Consider the following 15,604-nt stretch of genomic DNA (forward strand, 5'->3'; position numbering starts at 1 on the left):
CCACAACTACTGAAGCCCACGCGCCTAGAGCCTGAGAAGCCCGCGCACCGCAAAGAAGAGTAGCCCCTGCTCGCTGCAACCAGAGAAAGGCCTCACGCAGCAACGAAGACCCAACTCAGCCAAAAATAAAAGTTAAAAAAAAAAAAATTAAAAAAAAAAAAAAAAAGAAGTGAGGTCCTGTGCCTTTGGCTGTGCTGTTTGCTGTACTTGGCCTTCAGTTGGCGACCACTAGATGGCGCTCACCCTCCATTCCTGAAACTTCTGTCTGCCAGGGGCTTATCTTCCTCCCTTCCCTTTGCACTTTAGTAACCCTATTGATAGCTAACAGTGTTATTCACGTGCCCAATGCACAGCGAGGCCAAACGGACCGAAATGTCGGAGTCTGGAGCAGAGAAAGGACCGGACACGGAGAGCAGGTGGCTCATGCTCAAACGACACAAACTCTCCAATGGGTTTCAGGGAAGAAGATTTTATAGGCAAAACTTATGGGGAGGGCTGCAGGGCTTTTAACCCTCCTCTGACAGGTTGATGGTGATGTAACAGGGTTTTCCATGTCAGCCTTCTGGTTCCAGCCAGTCTGAGGTCTGGGTGCTTGGGCTCAGCCTGAACTTAGCCTCCTGCATCCGGGTGGGGGGCCTTAGTTCCTGTGGAAGAACTCAGAGATTAGTATCAAAATGTTAGGTGCAACCCCAGAGGAGGAACCAGGCCCAGGCCCCTGTAACTGTTTGAATCTGCCCTTTGGAACTCAGGGAAGGTCTAGGAGACTGAAAGCCTTCTTCCTGCAAACAAGAAACCAGGAACAGGGAAAGGCTTTTATGCCCTGGAGTTCCCCACAGGATCCTGCCTGGTTTTAACTGTTATCGAGAAGTTACTCTGTACCTAGCAAGTTACTATGCTAAGCGCTTTACAGAAATTGTCTCATTTAATCCTTACTAGGACTCTAAGGTAGGCGTTGTTATCCTTAACTTACAAATGAGGATACATAACTTGCCCAAGAAACGAAGCTAGTGCTGGCTGGGTCAAGGCAGGATTTAAACTAGGTCAGCTGACTTAGAGCTTTGACTTTGTCGGGGAGGAAAAAAAACTTCCTCTCCCCTTCTCGGTTCTTCTGGATGGCCTAAGAATTAAATTGACATGAGACAGATTAACAGGAGGGAAAATCAAATTTAATTACATACATACAGGAGTTCCGTAAGAATATGGGTCCTAAGAACAAGTTAGTCAATTGAAGCTGGTATGCCATCTGAGGGAAGGAAAGTGGGTAGAGGTTAGGACTGCAAAGAGAAGGAAGGCAATTTACAGGAAAATGAACAAGAGCAAATGTTTGCTGGGCCATGCAGAGACCATGAGGTGGAGAGGACTTTGGTGCAACAGGCCTTGCTAACTTTCCCCCGGATGACCACACCTTGTTCATATTATGCTTTAGTTACCCACGGTGATACTTCTTTTTCCTGAAACAGGCCCTTTATCTAAATTCTTCTGAACGGTTAAGGGGAGGAGGTAAAAGGGCTTGCTGAGCCTTTGTTTCTTAAAAACTATCAGTCTAAATTAATCCTCAAGCCAAAGAGGCACATTTTGGGGTGGCAGGTTTTGTTCCCTTCTAACCTCTGCCCATTCTACTGTCTCCCCAGCCATCCCATAATGATGACGACTGAGTGCTTACTATGGGTTAGACATTGTGGTAAGTGGTTCATAAAGTTTGCTTCATTTGAAACTCATAATGTTCTCACCAAAAAAAAGATAAATACATGAGGTGATGAATGTGAAGGAATCCACATTTCAATGGTGGGAATCCTTATGAAACAGGAGGGAAGGGGGCAGGGCACAACCTTTAAAAGAGTGACACAGCCATAGGACATGACAGAAACTGGTTAGAACCAACTAGGTCCAAGATGGTGGAAGATTAGACTTCCAGTGGACCTTGAGCCTCGTTATACGCTCATTGTAATACATTAGCATATGCTAAATGTCACACCCACAGGCACCACAACAGTTCTGAGGCTAACCATCAAAGGTCAAAAAGTGCGCGGTGGCCCAATCCCTGGAAATCTCCATCCCTTCCCCAAAATAGTTGGAATAATCCTCCCACTGGTTAGCCTTCAAAATTACCCAGCCCATAAAAACTAACCACGCCATACTTTGGGGCCTCTCACCTTTTTTTTTTTTTGCGGTACACGGGCCTCTCACTGTTGTGGCCTCTCCCGTTGCGGAGCACAGGCTCCGGACGCGCAGGCTCAGCAGCCATGGCTCACGGGCCCAGCCGCTCTGTGGCATGTGAGATCTTCCCAGACCGGGGTACGAACCCATGTCCCCTGAATCGGCAGGCGGACTCGCAACCACTGCGCCACCAGGGAAGCCCCCTCTCACCTTTCGAGATGGCCCACACTGTGTCTGTGGAGTGTGTTTCTCCCAGGGCCGTTCTTACCTTTTGAGACGGACCCCGCATTCTGTCTATGGAATGTGTATCTCTCTAAATAAATCCACTTCTTACCTATCACTTTGTCTCTCCCTGAATTCCTTCTGCGATGAGACATAAAGAACCTGAGCTTCATTAAGTCCTGAGACCAGGTGTGTGATCTCAGTTAAAGGACTGTGGGTTTGGCACAGTGGTTAAGAATCCGCTTGTCAATGCAGGCTATACGGGTTCAAGCCCTGGCCCAGGAAGATCTCACATGCCTCAGAGTAACTAAGCCTGTGAGCCACAACTACTGAACCTGCACTCTAGAGCCCGTGTGCCACAACTACTGAAGCCCACGCGCCTAGAGCCCATGCTCCACAACAAGAGAAGCCACCATAATGAGAAGCCCGCGCACTGCAACGAAGAGTAGCCCCCGCTTGCTGCAACTAGAGAAAAGCCCATGAGCAGCAACAAAGACCCAACGCAGCCAAAAATAAGTTAAAATTAAATTAAAAAAAGACTGTAGGTTCAAGTCCCAAATCTGAGCTATGTGGTTTCACTTTCACACTATATATGTATACAAATCATAACACAGTACACTTTAAATATCTTACCGTTTTATTTGTCAATTATCCCTATAAAAAAAACAACCTCTTAAGACCCTAGGAGGTAAGTACGATTATTCTCCCTCACTTTAAAAGTGAGAAGATTGAGGGACAGAAAGGCTAAATTATTGCCAAGTTGCAGCTAATAAATAGTGGGAGTCAGACTAGAATGCAGATTTCCTAGGCTATGAATCCCAAGAAGGCTTACCTTCTGAGGGATGATGAAAAATGAGAATATTGCTCCACTCGGATTCAGTGGGGCCCTAGGATTCAGGAGCCACCTGAAGATTCTCTCTGTCATCACCTTCTGCCTCTTGGAAGAGAGCTCTTCTCAGTGGGCTTACACTGCTGGGAGGCAGCCCAGGCTTTGAGTCAAATCCAGCCTCAACTCCTGGCTCTGTGTGACGTCAACTTCCCTTCGGCATAACTTCTTCCCGCTTCTGCTCCCTCAGCTGTAAAAGTGCAGGTATCACAGTTCCAGTCCTGAAGTGTTGCTCTGAATCCAGAGCCCAGGCGGGAAAGGGGCTTTCAAGAAATGGTGTCCCCTTCCCCTCCCTCTCAGAGCCCCCATGCGTAAGGAGGCCCAGGAGGAGAATTGGGCACGACTTTTCCTAAGTGGGTCAGGGTTAGAGGCCCTTTAAGATTGACACCACCCTTTCTGGAGATGCTGAGAGAAGCAATTCTTGAATCCATCTATTTGTGGATTTGCTCACTGCCTCTCTCTCCTAGACCAGCATCCTCCAATAGAACATTCTGCAATAATGGCAATGTGCTATACCTGCACTGCCCAATGCAGTGGCCAAGAGTCACAAGTGTCTTTTGAGTACTTGGCTTGTGGCTAGTTAAAGTGAGGAAATACATTTTAACTTTTATTTGGTTTCAGTTACTTTACATAGAAATAGCCACATGTAGTTAGTGGCTACCTGATAGGACAGCAAAGCTCTAGAGAGTGCAGGGTTCACTGCTGCACTGCCCAGAGGCTGGCATGGCATGTGCCCTTAGAAAATATTGGATAAATATCTTTCAAATGAATGAATGTGGATAATTCACTTTGAATCTTCCTAAACTACACCAGTAGGAAGAAATTCCTGTGCATGTAGGAAGGCTTGGTGTCTGTGATAGCCAGAGGACTGGTGAACACCATTTTCAGGAAAGAGAGAGAAGAAGAGGAGACCATCAGATCTGCAGGCATTGGACTTCCCTGGTAACACAGTGGTTAAGAATCCGCCTGCCAATGCAGGGGACACAGGATTGAGCCCTGATCCAGGAAGATCCCACATGCCGCGGAGCAACTAAGCCCATGTGCCACAACTACTGAGCCTGCGTGCCACAACTACTGAAGCCCGAGCGCCTAGAGCCCGTGCTCCGCAACAAGAGAAGCCACCACTATGAGAAGCCTGCACACATGAAGAGTAGCTCCCGCTCGCTGCAACTAGAGAAAGCCCGCGTGCAGCAACGAAGACCCAACACAGCCAAAAATAAATAAATTTATTTAAAAAACCCAAGATTTTCAGGCATCCTCTAAGGGAGAGAGTCTGAAACAACAGACTGTGGTCTATGTCTGGAGGAAGTTGAGGAACACTTATCTCCTCTCCAGTTTGTTGTATTTTACTTCTCCTTCAGAGATTAGGAATCAAGCCCTGAAAGTGGAAAGGAAACTGTGGGCTTGATGGCAGAGACCCCAAGGAAGGAAGGAAGGAACTGGAGAGACTGTATCACTCATCACAGCAACCCTGAGGGAAAGAGACCCCAGGAGGTAGACCAGAAGGCAGGAAAACGACAGGGCCCTTGGGCTTGTGCAGGAAGGAAGGGAACAGAGCTGTCACCCTGGGGAGTTAACAGTCTGGAGACTCATCCAACTCAGTTACCATCATAATCCCTACTTTGAAGTTAAAATCGGAGAACCGAGAATACTGACTCTGTATTTTCCTGCCTATGGAGTCTCTCTGGCCTCAGGCTCCAGCTGTTTCTCTCTTTCTCTTACAGGGCTAGTGTCAATTCATCATCATCAGTATTTAGTGAGCAGGTACTGAGACCTATGGTCCCAATGGATTCCATCAGTTAATCCTTCAACAGAGCTCTGAGAGAGATGATCTTAGGTAACATTAGGTAACACTTATTGGCCATTTATTATGTGCCAAGCCCTGCTCTAACTCTTCAAATGTTCACAGCCGCCCTGCTCCCCATGGGTAGGCGTAATTATCATCATCATCATTCCTCAATTTACAAATTCGGATCCTGTGACCTAGGAGTGTGGAGTAGCTTGCCCGAGACTGTAAAGCTAGTAAGCAACACAGCTGGGACTCAAACCCCAGGCAACTGGGCTTTAGAAATGACATCATACTGCCAGGTTCTGAGAGTTACCTTCTATGTATTAACTCTTTTAATCTTCACAGTAAGCCTATGAGATGGACATAATTATTATCATACCTGTTTTATAGGTGAGGAAACTGATGTTTAACAAAGTTAGGTAGCTTGTCCCAAATTATACAGTTGGTTAGGGCTGGGGCCAGGATTTGAACCTAGGTAGTTGGACTTCAGTGGTCACTCTCAGCGCCACTAGGGTGGATCTACTGGGTTGAATGATACCCCCCTGCCCCACATCCCCATTCAAGTCCTTCCCAGAACCTCAGAATGTAACCTTATTTAGAAACAGAGTTGTTGCAGATGTAATTGGTTAAGATGAGGTTATACTGGAGTGGGAGGGGGGCTTAATCCAATGTGACTGGTAATCTTAGAAGAAGAGAAGAGACACACAGACACCCAGGGGAGACAGTCATGTGATGATGGAGGCAGACATTGGAGTGATGCATCTACTGGGTTGGCCAAAAAGTTCATTCGGGTTGTCCATGGTACTAAAACCCGAACGAACTTTTTGGCCAACCCAATACAAACCAAGGAATGACAAGGATTTCTGGCAAACACTGGAAGCTAGGACAAGGCAAGGAAGCATCCTCCCCTAGAGCCTTCATAGGGAGTATGGCCCTGCCGATGCCTTGATTTCATACTTCTAGCCTCCAGAACTCTGACAGAATAAAGTTCTAAGTCACTCAGTTTGTGGTACTTTGTTACAGCAGCCCTAGAAAACTAGTGCAGTGGGATATACATTCCAGGATGGAGAAGGTACTATTCTGTTGCTTGCTGACTAAAGAAGCCTCAACTAACTAAGGTTAAGGATATAATTTGGTGATGATGGGGGAAAAGGTAAGAGAATAAAAGGGGGATCCTGACTCCACACTTTAGTGACTGTGCTTTCCCCACACAACCAGGAAGGCAGAGAGCCGGTTGGTCTGTGCCTGCCCTTAGTTATCTGTTAGGTTCAGACTTTGGAGCAAATACCTAATGCCTGGTGAACTTAAATTTTTTAACTTCTCTAAGCCTCTGTTTCCTTCTCTGCAAAGGTGGTGATAACAGTATTCTTTAACTTGAGAGGTGCTATGAGGATTAAATGAGATAATACAAATTATGTCCCCGGGTACCCATAGTAAGCCCTCAGTGAATTATAGCTGTTATTCTTCCCAGAATTGGCAAAAAGACTGAGGAAAGAGATGGCATCAGGCCTAGGTGGTTTATGTTCTGGGATGAACTCAATGATTGGAGGGTTGAACCTGCAGTCTCCAAGGTCTTTTCTGGTTTTATAATTCCCCTCCTTTTCCTGGCCCTTCTCAGATTCAAGAGCTGGGATCCGTGAAATATTTTACTCTACATACCCTTACTCTTCTTTCCTCATCCAGTAGGTGGCGATAAGTCTCCATCATTTTTCTTCATCCAGCATTTACTCTTCAGCCCTGACACGGGCTGTACTGTTCGATGGGACCATTGAGAGTGGTGGAAACAATTGAGATTGAGGGGGCTCCCTTGGGAAAAATTCAGCACCCCTCAGGGCACAAATAGGCCTTCATTTCCAGCGGGACTTCTCTAGAGCTCTTCTGAAAGTGTTTATCCCCAACACAGTAAGCACAGATACAAATTTTATAACAAAACGCCTTCTATTTTGTTCCCAGAACGAGGATACATGATCTCCCTAAATTCCAGAAGGGATGCAGTCCTAAGGGTCAAGATGTGAACCCCATCTGACTGGTAAATCTCATGTCTCAGTGCATTTTGGACCCACAGTGTGGGCATCAGTTGGGAGCTTCTTAGAAATGCAGAACGTCAGGCTTCCTCCCAGACCCGTTGAACCAGACTGCAGTTTAACCAGCAACCTAGGTGACACATATACTCCTTAAAATTTGAGAAGTTCTGGCCTATAGATCTCAGAAGGAAACGATTCCTCCTGCCAGCCCCATAGTTAGTTCTGTTTAATTCAGTGGAGAGTGAAAAGCTCTCATCGTTATCATGTGTCATATTTACAAAGAGCGTTATTATTCCTAGAGTATATTTATACACATACATTGTCCTGTTTGATTGCAGCAATACTTTAGCTCAATCCCACTGATAGCTGAGGAAAGGAGGCTCAGAGGTGCAAGGCTACCCGCGGGTAGAAATGAGAAGTGAGCTCAGGTTTTCCTAAGTCCATAGTGATTGGATTTCAAAGCAGTAATAGAAATAATAGCTCACCTTTAGCACTCACTATGTACCAGGCTGTATGCTAAATGCTAAGTGCATTACTTCATATAATCCTCCTGGCAATTCTAAGGAGAGGGTACTATTATTATCACCATTTCACGAATGAAAAAACTGAAGAGTAGAGAGGTCAATACACTGGCCCAAGGCCACACAGCTGCTAAAGAAAGAACTGATTTAGAAGCCAGTATGACTCCAAGCCCCAGAGCTTAAACATGCAGTTTATAATCTCCCTGAGGGTTCTGTGAATTCCTTGTATATATGTCATTTTGAAACACTTGCCTATTATTACTATTATTATTAAAGGTACATTATTATAATGTACCTTTGAGTAAATCATTATTTTGAGCTTAAAATTAATAACTATACCAGAACAGTTTCTTCCCCAATATTTAGTTCCTTCTTTTAGCACCTGTATTAGTTTCCTAGGGCAGCCGTAACAAAGTGCCATGAACTGGATGGCTTAAAACAACAGAGATGTATTCTCTCTCAGTTCTGGGGGCTAGAAGTATGCAATCAAGACATCTGCAGCGCCATGCTCCCTCTGAAATCTGTAGGGGAGGATCCTTCCTCGCGTCTTCCTAGCCTCCAGTGATTTGCCGGTAGTCCTTGGAGTTCTGTGGCTTGCTACAGCATAACGCTAATCTCTGCCTCTGTCTTCACATGGTGTTTTTTCCTCATGTGTCTTCTTTTAAGGACATCAGTCATGTTGGATTAAGAGAACTTCCTACTCTACAATGACCTCATTTTAACTCATTATATCTACAATGACCCTATACCCAAGTAACGTCACTTTTTGAGGTACTGGGGGTTAGGACTTCAAAATCTTTTTTGGAGGGGACACGATTCAACCTCTAAAGTATATTGTAAAGTAGAACAGTGGCCAGGTGTGTGGGTTCCAGAAGCAGAGTGCCAGGGTTCATAACCTGGCTCTGTCACATAAGCTGGGTGATTGAGAGTAAGTTACTTAGACTATCTGAGCTTCATTTTTCCCCTCTGTAAATCAGGAGAATCTCATGGGATTGTCATGAATTAATACACCTAAAGCACCTGCCTAGGAAGGTGTTGTAGTATAAACCATTGGTGCCCCTCCCAGATCCTTTACTAGGTTGTGCACCCATTCTGATCCATGGCTAACAACTCCAACCTGTGAACTTCTGTGGAGAATTGTCTTTGGCTGACAGGAACCACCTTGTTGGAGATGCCTGGGAGGTTGACCTCTCTCCCTTCCCCGCTTCCCAGTTTACTGACCAAGCCTAGACTTCATCTGAGACCACATCCTTGCTCAGCTTTTTCCTATTGCCTCACTCCCATACAGGTCCTTCCTGAGCACATGGCCTCAACAAGTCACATGCATCTGAGTCCCTGCCTCAGGCTCTGCTTCTAGGGAACCCAACTTGACCCAAGTACCCAGGATAAAAGCATTAGATTGATGTTGTTATTATCATTTTCAAGGAGCCAGGACTTCACCTCCCAGTCTTCCTGCCTTTTCCATGATTTCGTACTGCGATTGTGTCTTATTATTCCTGCCATTTGTCTTGTAATGCCGAGGATGGCAAAACTTTCCACGCACACTGACTGATTTCTGGGCTGAGATCGTCCCAGCTACACGCAGGGGAGGCTGCTTCTTCACGGCTCCTGGCCACCTCTGAGAGTGGAGTGCTTCTCTTCACTTTATCTCAATGCTGGATTGTTACAGGCTCTTCTTGACTTCACTATGACAGCCTATTCCTTAGTGCTCACTCCTCCGACATTTGTATAGAGAACAAAGCCTGTTTTGTAGTGGGATCAGGATTAGTAACTGTTGTGGGTTCAGGCTAACACTGTTCTACCTGTCTGTCCCCAGGTTGGCTGGGTACACGTTAGCCCTGCCCACATTATCATCATCATTTTAATCACAGCTACCACTTAGAGAATGACTGTGCCAGTCAGGATATAGTATACAGTAAGCCCCCTACATACGGACATTCAAGTTGCAAACTTTCAAAGATGTGAACGTGGAGCTTACTAATCAGGACCTGATGGAATTGGAGGCCCAGAGAAAGGACGAAGAGAGACAAGAGGAAGAAGAAGTAACCGAAGAACCGAAAAGATTCACAACACAGGAAATAACAAGGGGATTTTTCTTTATTTGAGGAGGCACTGATAGTTTTTGAGGCACAGGAACCGAATGTAGAATGGTACACGAACGTTGCAGCTGCTGTTCAGAATGCAATCCAGGGCTACCGTGTCATCTATGATGAGAAAAAAAGAGCTACTACCCAGCTATCACTGGATCGTTTTTTCAAGATGGTAGAACTGAATCCAGCAAGGAACCAGAACCTGTGCCATCAACGTCAGGCGTGAGTGAAATTGCAGCCTGCCCTCCGTCTCCTATTACTGACGATCCTTCAGCTCTACCATCTCCCACCCCGTCTCTTTTCCTCCAGTCAGTAACTCTTCTTGCCTGTTCACTGATGCCAGCCCCTGTATGCCAGCTGTTGTACTGGACTACTGTACTTTTCAAGGTACTCTGCTGTAAGATTAAAAATGGTTTTTTTTGGTTCGTTTGTATTTTATGTATTATTTGTGTGCAAAGTATTATAAACCTATTACAGTACGGTACTATATAGCTGACTGTGTTAGTTGGGTACCTAGGCTAACTTTGTTGGACTCACGAACAAATTGGACTTACATACGCACTCTTGGAACAGAACTCTTCGTATGTAGGGGACTTATTTGTGTATCACAATAACATGGATACTAGTTCTAACCCTCAAAATCTCTTTGGAGAGTGACATCTCGTTTTATTAATGAGGAGCAGAAGGTCAGAGAAGTTAGGTCACTTACCTGTGGTCACACAACGGTTGAGTCAGACTTTGAAGCACAATCACGTGAGGGAACCAAGTGCAACTCCCAAGTTCCTTGTTGAAACTACATTCGCTGTAAGCCCTCAAGCCACGAACCCGCTGCTTTTGTCGCTGTGAATTGTACCTGTTTTTGTTTCTTTTTTTTATTCAGATATAGTTGAATTGCACTTTTTTTTTTTTTTTTGCGGTACGCGGGCCTCTCACTGTTGTGGCCTCTCCCGTTGCGGAGCACAGGCTCCGGATGCGCAGGCTCAGCGGCCATGGCTCACGGGCCCAGCCGCTCCGCGGTATGTGGGATCTTCCCGGACCGGGGCACGAACCCGCGTCCCCTGCGTCGGCAGGCGGACTCTCAACCACTGCGCCACCAGGGAAGCCCTGAATTGCACTTTTAGTAGCTGGTGTCCTAGTCCCTTTCCAGCAAGGTGAATTGATATTTTAACTCCTTGGATCTTTCTCTTCCTTTCCTCTCCAGCCTGATCTTGGAGTTTCCTCCAATCTTTTTACTTCTACCTCTGCCATCTGACGCTTCTTTAAGCTTATGCACCACCACCGCTGCTCCCCCTCCCATTCCTCAAGCCCCAGGAAAATTCACACATATTATTTACCCATTTCCTATTGTCTCCAAGATTTCAGTTTCTCTAGCATTCCACTTATGTCACTCAAGTTCCATTAATCATAAAATCTGCATTTCAGACCTACATTTCAGTCAAAGCACATGAGGTTCTTGCTTGTCATGGACATTGAAAAGGGGGTTACAGTGGCCATGTCATTTATCATAGTTTATTTATAATGATGCTTTGGGAAGGCTTCATTAATTAAGTTCCCAAACAAAGCCTCCTTCCTTCTCCTTCCTGGTAGCCCAACCATTCATTAGAATTAGATTATTTTGAAATCACCCCTTAGTAACAACCTGTGGTGGATATCTGAGTTACTTAACAAATCACAGGAATCCTATGAAATCGCACAGGAAAGGTTTTGCAAATGAAAATACTCACTAATGAACCCGTCAATTACAACGGTTCCCATCAGACAGCCTTTCCAGATCCGCTCTGGTCTCCTTCCTCTTGTATTACCCAGTGTCTTTGTGGGTGGGTGTCAGGCTCTTGATGTTTTATGAAGGGTGAATATCTGATAACTGCAAAGCAAATTCAATGTAAGTCGATTGCAAAATGAAACTGGAAATACCATAAAAGGTGTAGGATATGGGCTTCCCTGGTGGCGCAGTGGTTGAGAGTCCGCCTGCCGATGCAGGGGACGCGGGTTCGTGCCCCGGTCCGGGAAGATCCCACATGCCGCGGAGCGGCTGGGCCTGTGAGCCATGGCCGCTGAGCCTGCACGTCCGGAGCCTGTGCCCCGCAACGGGAGAGGCCACAACAGTGAGAGGCCCGTGTACTGCAAAAAAAAAAAAAAAGTGTAGGATTTGATGAAGTCAGTGGAATTGAGGTTGGAAGGACATCTGAGCTGCATATATGCTGTTTGGCAAAACAACACTGGGAAGAACCCTTAAAAATTAAAGCAGTCGACAAGGATAAGGACATCTGAGCTTCTTCAGTAGACAGTGATTAGAATATCCAGTGCTTAAGAGAGTCCCTCGGGAAAAATGAGGAAGACTTTAAATATTTTTCAAAAATGATTCTCTCATTTGCTCTTGCTGTGAAAGTTAAATACGAAATCCAGAATGCCCTACTGTGCAGTCATACGATTGTGTGGAAAAAATCATGCCAGAGGAATGAGCACATGATCTATTCTTGGTTCTGGAATAATAATGACCTAAATTGTATCAAATATAAGCCAAAATAAATCAATTTTTATAACTTTCGATTTCAGTTTTTAATACAGAGCCTCCGATAAACCTGTTTTTCACTATTTACTATGACATTTTGTTCTCCTTTAAGTAGATCCATTCCCTGGAGACAGTTACCCTAGGATATCAAGGGCCGTCTAGGTACCAGAGTCCCTGCCCACAGGGAGCTTATGGTCTAATTGGCAAGGCTTCCCTAACACACTGGGGACAGAGCGGTGATGAGTGAGAGGGTTCCCTTTGCCAGGTTGCAACAACAGTTTAACTGGGGACCGAGGGGGTGCAAAAAGGAAGGAGGAAATGTCTTCCACTTCCAGTCGAGATCTGCAGAATCTTTAGCCTTGTCCCGACCCCACCTGCTGCTGTCAGGGCCATGTTGACAAGGCTCTTTTGTCTGCTTCCTGAGGGAGCTTGTGAAAAGCACATTGGGAATTCAACAAAACACCGGGGCTCTCACTGTTCCTGAATGAGACAGAATTAGAAAATGGCTTCAAACTGAAAACTTAATTTTCAATTAGTGTACATTGGGAAAGGAGCGGGAGGGATTAAGGGATGGCAGCTTATTTGGTTAACACGCTTTTTAGAAGACATGCTTGCGAGCTATTAGTGGGCTTCCTCTTTCCCTCCCCCCCGCCGCTCTCGTGCTGCTCCCTCTGTCATTTGGCAGTCCCTGTGGCTGGCCTGCTGCACCTCCGTCCCCGACTGACTCAGATGCAGATGGTAGCAGCAGCAGCCACAGGAAATGGGATGCAGCCTGTCACCTCTGAGGCTGGCTCGTGTGTGTCATCCTCGCTGTGGACCCTGTGAGGCCACAGGTGAGCTTGTCACTTCTAAAGATGGATGGGCTCCTGATGGCTTTAAAAAACACATTCAGGGGAAAAAAATTTGTTTTCTCTCTCTCCAACATGTTGGATCCTGGTATGAGGCTCACCATGGGGCAAATCTACTCAGTGTGGCTTCAAACTGTGTGATGTGGGATGAGAGAGAGAGGCTGAAGGTGGGAAGGGTGAAGTCTGCAAGAGTGGGTGTGAAAAGGGTAGGAGGAGGCATGGGACGAATTGGGAGATTGGGATTGACATATAGACACTACCATGTATAAACTAGATAACTATAGACACTACTATGTATAAACTAGATAACTATAGACACTACTGTGTATAAACTAGATAACTATAGACACTACTATGTATAAACTAGATAATATAGACACTACCATGTATAAACTAGATAATATAGACACTACCATGTATAAACTAGATAATATAGACACTACCATGTATAAACTAGATAACTATAGATGCTACCATGTATAAACTAGATAACTATAGACACTACTATGTATAAACTAGATAACTAATGAGAACCTGCTGTAGAGCACAGGGAACTCCACTCAGTACTCTGTGAGGACCTAAATGGGAAGGAAATCTAAAAAAGAGTGGATATATGTGTATATATATAGCTGAGTCACTTTGCTGTACAGCAGAAACTCACACAACATTGTAAATCAACTATATGCCAATTTAAAAAAAAAAGAGTGGGTAGGAAGTTGGGTGGAGGAGATGGCAGAAGCTGCCCATCAAGGACAGGAGTGGCTTTATCTGTCCTCTGGTGCCTTCCTTCCCATCTTTAGATACAGTTCTCATCCCCTTCTCTCCCTTTCCCCCTTTTCCTAATGGGAAGCACTCTTCCAGACTCAGTGTTATGGCACCCACAGCTGGTTCCCCTTGGTTAGCCCTTTCTCTTCCCAACACTTAGCTACCTGTGATGAGTTAGCCGTGGGGTCAGGGTCTCCACAATGTGGCCTCCGTTAACCTGTGAACACGTAGCGCAGTGCGTTTACCAGCACCCTACCTGCAAATCATTAATTCAGCCAGCAGAGCAATAATTTCATTAGGGACTTCCTTCTGTCATTAGGAGGCTAGAGAAAGTGCGCTGCAGTGATTAAACATGCCATTTCCGATGTCGCAGGCAAGGCTATGATCTGCTTGGCAGGCGCCGTTCACCTTTTCATCTTCGTTCCCAGATACTGCGAAGCTGGCTGCAAGTGTTGGAAGCAAGTGGTTCATTTTTATAAGGGACGTGGCCACTGGCTCTGCAGATCTGTCACTAGGGTTTTCCTGACTTCTTCCTCGACCTTGGCTCACATCCTGGCCTCAAGCTCCTGGTGACATCTGCTCCCCACAGATGGGCCTGAACAAATTCCAAATGCCTTTCCTTAAAGCCCTCTGCCTCGCTGAGTGTAACCCTGGGCTAATTTCTGCAACCCTCTCTCAACTGTACCAGCATCCTCAACCAGCACAGGTGAAATCCTTCCGAAGGTTAAACTCCTCTCCAGAGAGGCGACCACCACACACTGTTTCTTCATTAGCCTTATTTCGCCAATGAGCTGTTCTTGTTAATCCTCTTTCTCCGTCATCCAAGCTGTAGCCTTCCAGCCAGTTTCCAAGAAGTGCTGGATTTAACTGAAGAAAGGATGAGCGAGAAAATTAGTGCTCAAATGCTAACACAAGCTTCCAGACTAACCAAAGGAGAATGGGAAGCAGTTTTGAAAAACAACTTCTGCTAGACAGACACCTGTGAATCCTGATACCCCAGAAGCAGTTGACTTAGAGAAATGAAACTGAAAGTTAGGAGCTTGAAGGAGTCTTAGAAGTCTTGTAATCTAATCCTTTTATTTTATAAATGCGGAAACCCTAACTTAAATAGGCTAAAGGGCCTGCCCATGTTACTAGCTGGAGAACGGTGGAGGTATTACTAGCTAGAGAACGGTGGAGGTAGTTCTCCAGCCCAAGGCCTGACACTCTTCCTCTTTCCTGCTTTATTCACCGAACCACACAGCCCGTCTCTTCTTTCCCTCGGTGAAAGCAATTGAGAAAGTTTTTGGTGAAGGTGTCAAAACTCACCTACATATGATTTTTAAAGATGACATTATGCTTCTTCTCAGGATTTAGGAGCAATCTAAAGAGAGCTCTTTTGGTTGCAAGAGATGGAAATAAAACTTATCACAAAGGAGAATTGATTAGCCCATGAAATCTAAAGGAGGCTGGTTAATCCAATCCTAGAAGTATGGGGAATAGAAAAGACTAGAACAAGGGCTGGAGCATCACTAGTCCTCTCTTTGTCACTGTGTCACCTGCATTCTTTCTCACTAGAAACTGCTTCTTTTTCTTTTGTTTCTTTTTTCTTTTTCTTTTTTTACAAAGGGAAGGGAAGCATTGCTGCCAGTGGTTCTAAGTTTTATGTCTTACAGCTCCTACCGCTGGAAACAACTTAATCACACAATCTATGGCTCAGTCCTTGGAAAGCGCCTGATTGGCTGGGGGTGATAGGAGGAGTCAGGTGGCTTCCCCTGAGCCAATCAATTGCAGCCAGGTGGTTAGGATAT

Source organism: Neophocaena asiaeorientalis, unplaced genomic scaffold, assembly GCF_003031525.2.
Source record: "Neophocaena asiaeorientalis asiaeorientalis breed wild unplaced genomic scaffold, Neophocaena_asiaeorientalis_V1.1 scaffold43, whole genome shotgun sequence".
NCBI lineage: Eukaryota > Metazoa > Chordata > Mammalia > Artiodactyla > Phocoenidae > Neophocaena > Neophocaena asiaeorientalis.